Raw genomic sequence first — 6136 nt, 5'->3', positions numbered from 1 at the left:
TTACGGCTGACATGCGGCATTGTTATGGCTTAATTGTGGCCCACATCTGGCAAACAGGAGCGGACCGCCCAAGTGCCATCATTCCGCGCGGTATGTGGGCCAGATGAAAGTGTCAAGTGTGGGCCGGATCTGGGCCACAGCAACTTTGGTGTCTGGGCCAGATATGGGCCAGTTCTGCTTCATTTGTTTTGTTTACGGCTGACATGCGGCAGTGCTATGGCTTAATTGTGGCCCATATCCGGCAAACAGGAGCGGACCGCCCAAGTGCCATCATTCCGCGCGGTATGTGGGCCAGATGAAAGTGTCAAGTGTGGGCCAGATCTGGGCCACACCAATTTTGCTATCAAGGCCGGTGAGCAGCCACATTCACAGCTCAAGCCGGCAGCTGGGCTGTTCACCTCGGCTTCAGATTGGGAGCTTCAAGTCGATCTGAGGTGGCAGCTCAAGTTCCCAGTCCACATCGTGGCAACTGCATTGAGACCAGATGTTGTGCTAACATCAGCCTCTTCAAAGCAGCTACTCTTGATAGAGCTCACCGTTCCTTGGGAGCTCATGGTCCCTCATGGTTCCTTCGCATCGAAGAGGCGAATGAACGGAAGCGGTCCAAGTATCAGGAGCTGGTGGAGGACTGCAGAAGGTCGGGCTGGAAGGCCTGCTGTGAGAGCCCATTAAAGGTGGGTGTAGAGGCTTTGCTGGTCGGTCACTGTGTAAGGTCCACACGCTGCTTGGCATTACTGGGGCTGTGAAGAGGAAAGCCATTAAGTCCGCTATGGAGGCTGCAGAAAGAGCTCCAGATGGCTGTGGCTTAAGAGAAGCATTCTGAGGGCCAGTGCTGCTGGGTCTGATCAACCCTGGCTGGGTCACCTGATGTTGAAAGACCCGAAACACCCAATGACCTCGGGAACATTTGTGAAGATGTGTCTCAGCGCATCCTAGGATGTATCTTTGACGTAAGAAAACGGTTGAATTATTGCAAGACAATCTATATGTGAACAGTCTATATGTGACATTTTTGTTTAATTTTATAGATAAAAGCATCTTTTCACTCAAAAATAACGCTGCTGCCCATCTGATATGTATATAGAGCCATTTCACATGGCTATGAGTGTGCTATTGCTCATAACTATCGAAATAAATGATAGAGCTTTCATTCTTCAGCTCAATCACATGTTCATGGGGGGAAATCAGCTTGAATAAGGAGAGTCATAGTGTCCTTTCAATGGTTTGAGTTTCCACAGTCATCACTTCTGCTGCACTTTATTTGTACCGGTTTGTTTTATTGGTTTATTGGTTTAATTATCTATTTACCTTTTTTAGAATTTAAAAGATAATAAAGAAAGATATTGTTTGATAAATGATATCTCTGATTGCAGTCCTCGAAAGTTGAAAGTGCTGTCAGTCCCTGCATCTCCAGCTGAGAGAGTCTGTAGTGCTGGAGGACTTCTTATGAGGACACATCGAGCAACACTAGGACCAAAATGCTCTCATCTCTTATATTTCTCAAGTGCAACGATGGACTTCTGTAACACAGAGAAGGACACTGAGAAGCGTGTACAGTTATGAGGATTAGATACAGAACCAGTTCAGGCCAGGATCCCATACGTGCATCACATTCATCTGCACTAAAATTGTAATGGTAATCCCCTGTGGGATTTTGACTTGACTAGTAGTCCTGAATATGTTGTATGTTATATGGCCAAAGGCTAACAGAACACACACACACACACACACACACACACACACACACACACACACACACACACAGAGCTAATAAGAATGGTGAACATGTCCAGTTTTTCAGTGACACGTGTGTTGCTTGTTATTTGTTACACAACATTTCCCATCGGCAGCCCAGAATGTGATTGTTACACTATAATAAAAAGACTGATAATGTGAAGTTGCACTTCAGGTTTATTTGACGTTAGTGAAAGTGCTATATCTACACTAGATAAATGGCCTAATGTGATCCTGCAGTGTTGGTACTCTGCACATGCTTTTTGATCATTACTAATAATTCAAAATGATTATCTTAGAATGGAAGATGTGAGTCTCGCATCACATAAATGATCATTAGTTTAGTAAGTGATCTTGAAGAGGATTCTCTTCTCTCTTCTCTCTGTTGAGACTGTCTCAGTTGGACTCGGTCTCGACTACAGCACTATAAACAAGACAAACAACTTTACACTAAAGGCAAACTGCACGTGCGTGTCTGGGTTAGTATTAACTGTTTTCCATGATAAAACACTATAACTACTGCTAATACTGTACAATGTTATAGGTTTCAATATTATGTTATGCTGTAACTGTAGGGCTGACTCATGTTACCCTCGAATGTCACGGTATCGGGCCTTAACATTATGATCAGCATATTTATGAGTCAGGATTCATATTTAACTCAATCGCTCAGGTAATGTCAATATACAACCCACTGAAAACATGTAAAAATGTGAACCGACAACAGTGTTGTTTTTCTGTCACACGACAAACCTGTTATTCCTGCTTTTGTCAAAGAGGTTTCCTGTAATAGACACTTTGTGCAGAAATGAAAGTTAAACAGGAGAAAGGTGTGTGTCTACTGGAACAAAAATGGAATGTATAAAAGATTGTTCACATATTTTAGTCTTGAATGGTGTTGTTATGAACAACGAGGAGGCAGGCCATGACTAATGGTTGGTCGAGAACAGTTAAACCACATAAACACACTAATATATGAAGACCAGCAGTCAAAGCTGAAGTTCAGTGAGTAGACAGAGAGTTCACTGAAGTCAGAGTAGAAGATGAGTGAGAGGATCGAGCCTCAGACTATAGGATACAGAAACACTATATAATCAGTTGACGTCACGTCTCCAGGTCCTGAACAACAGTGGATCATTCTAGAAATGTCGCTGAGGGTCGCAGGCAAACTCTGATCGGGGCCGCTGTTGAATTCTCCCGGAGATTATTCCTTTAACACGCTTACATGCGTCTCATAATAATATACATGTGACGATCAGCAGTGAGAGTGTGACCACCAGAGGGCGCTCCACAGACTCCATTCCCCATGATCCTTTGCCCAGACCATCATCCATTATCACCTTCACCTGTGTCTCATTATCCGGTTTAGCTCACACTATAAAAAAGCCTGGTTTTCTCTTTCATTCTCTGCCAAGTCTTGTTTAGTGTTTGTATCCCGTTTCTCCCGTGTCCTGGTTCTCTTGATTCTCTGCCTTTCCTCGGATTTCTCTCTTTGCCTCAGTCCTGATCTGTTATTGTTTGGATAGTTTGTCTGTGTATGACCCTCGCCTGTTATATGGATTATGTTTTTGGATTATTGGATAAATAAACACTGCATTTGGAGGTAACACTTTAAAATACGGATCCTTCGTTAATGAATAACTACACAGGAACAAATGAGTAACACAATATTAACAATCTAGTAACTACAATTAACTAACAAGTAACTCTGATTAACGAATTAGTAAGTAATAGCACACAGATTTAAGTGGTAGTTCACTATTAGCTAATCAATAACTACTATTTTTTTAATACTTCCCAGAGAAATAATGAAAAAAATTCACAATTCATGCAAAACTAATTAATAACTAATGCAGGACAAATTACTAGAACTAGATTAACATTACTGCTAGATACTGTACACTAATTATAAATATGTAATAGCATAGCAGACTTATGATTTGGGAAAGCTGTCAATAATTAGCCTATGCACTGCTGTCTTTTAGAGAACTATTCATAAACTAAATAATTTTTTAGAATTGTTTTTATAAATGCACTTGTCTGGAACACTTACCCTGTGGCCGATTTTCCGGCATTCCTCTGGACTGGCTTTGAATAACTAGACTCATCATGGTGAGTACTGGAACATACTGAGTCATCAGCCATCCAAATACCAGTTCTCTTACGAGAGTCCTCTCGTACTGCGTTTTTGTAAAAACGCTACGGGAAAAGTCTCTTTTCACGAAATACTGAAGCAAAAAAATTATCCTTAATTTTCATACATGTAAAGCGCGTTGCGGCAGTGCTTAGCTATGGCGAGACGGCTTGCTCGCTCATTGGCTGCTCTGCAGCAACTGCATAAGCCTATCGAGCGAGGCCTGAGGTGACGTCAGGCCAATGAGGACGCTTCGCGCCCTCCTAGCCATTTCCCGCCGAGACGGGTGTGGCTAACCTCTATATAAGGAGCTCGAGAAGGCTGATTCACTTGATTTTTCATCTCTTCAGCGAAGCTCTCACATCGCTGGATCACGAGGAAGCAAGCGTCGTTTGAGGCAAGCACTTCAGCGGGACGAGCCACTCGAAGCTGCTGGCAACGCCGCCTTCTACAGCCGTACCTGCTGCGCTTTCCGACGCTATATCCTTTCATTACTCTGTTCTTGTGTGTGTGTGTGTGTGTTCGCCCCGCGACACTCACCCCCTAAAAGAGCTGCGTCTTTTTAAAGATGCCTTCGTGTGGCTCGTGCCGAGCCCCACTCTCCCAGGGAGACCGCCACGTCATCTGTGTTTCCTGTTTGGGAGAGGACCATGCAGCGCTCGCGCTCGCTGACGGCGGCTGCCCTCACTGCGAGCTTTTGCCGATGGTGACTCTGCGGACTCGCCTGGCATCCTTCTCAGAGTCTGCATTCCCCGCCGCGCTGCCGCGCCGCAAGAAGCGCCGCTCGCAGCGGGTCCCGGAACCCACTCCAGCCCGACCAAGCTCGCCGGTTCGCCCGCCTGCTTCACCGGCTTCTCCTGTACCACTTCCTGATGCTCAGCGCCCGCAGTCTGCCGCCGCTTCATCAGAGGAAGTCGTTTCCGAGGCCGCGTCGGGGGAGAAGGATTCCTGCTCTCTGCTAGCTTCAGGCAGCGAGGACTGGGCGAGCTCTGAGGACCTCGCGCCTCCTGCCCGCAAGCCCACTACGAGAGCCAACATCGAGAAGGAGCTCATGCGAGTACTCGCGCTGGCCGCGGCGAGCCTCGGCCTCGAGTGGTCTGCACCGGAACTCCCCTCTCGTACCCGGCTGGATGGTAGCTTCCTCCCTGGTGAGCGCACTTCTCCGGAATCTAAGCCCGCCCCCTTTCTTCCTGAGCTTCATGAAGAAGTGGCGAAGGCTTGGAATGCGCCCTACTCTGCGCGAACGCGCTCGTCTGTGTCGCCAGCATTTTCCTCCTTGGATAATGCAAAAGACCGAGGCTACCTTTCACTTCCGCCGGTGGAACAGGCGATAGCGACCCACCTTTGCCCGCCCTCTGCTGGACGGCGGACTAAACCGGTGTTGCCTTCTAAAGCCTGCCGCATGACGTCGACGCTGCTCGCGCAAATTTTCTCCGCCGCTGGGCAGGCTGCGTCAGCGCTACACACCATGGCTACGCTGCAGATATTCCAGGGTGATCTCCTCCGTAAGTTGGATGAGATGGGACCTGAAGCTATCTGCATCGCGGATTTGAGGAGCGCTTCGGATCTAACACTCCGCGCTACCAAGTCTGCTGCACAAGCCATGGGAAGATGTATGGCTTCCGCCACTGTTGCTGAGAGACACCTATGGCTTACGCTCACGGAGATGGCTGATTCCGAGCGCAACGCGTTTCTCGACGCCCCGCTGTCTTCCGCTGGCCTTTTCGGTTCTTCTCTCTCCGAGTTCGTGGAGAGATTTACCGAAGCCCAGAAAGCGTCTCAAGCCTTCAAGCACTTCCTCCCGAAGCGCTCCGGTTCTGCAGCGAGTCGTGAAAAACAGACTCCGCGGAGTTCTCAGCCTCAGCCCCCGCCTTCTGCCACATCTTCACAGCAGCGACAGCAGCACAGCTCTAGGTCCCGCTCTCGCTCTACCAGCCGACGCCCCGCTCAGCGCGGGCCGCGGCCGAGGATTGTGGTAAAGCCGGAAGCCCCGAAGAAGTCCTAGCACTCCTAGGAAAGCGCAGGTGTGTGAGTCCCGTTGCGGCCGGTCTCTCACCCAAGCGCGCCGCTGTTTCAGTCCCAAGACTTGCGACTGTTCCAGCATTTTCTGCAAGACGCAAGCCCGCACAGTTGCCCGCTTGCCTGCACACAAAAGCCGTTTTCACGGCTACCCAGATATATCCCGAAAAGAGTGTATTTTCTGGTGTCCCGGCCACGGCCGATGGTGCTATAAATGTAGTGTCGATGCCCACTCCTCAGTGCCCATCC

The sequence above is a fragment of the Rutilus rutilus genome (genome assembly GCF_951802725.1).
Source record: "Rutilus rutilus genome assembly, chromosome: 10".
Lineage (NCBI taxonomy): Eukaryota > Metazoa > Chordata > Actinopteri > Cypriniformes > Leuciscidae > Rutilus > Rutilus rutilus.
The sequence above is the reverse complement of the archived record's forward strand: the minus strand, read 5'-3'. Positions refer to the sequence as shown.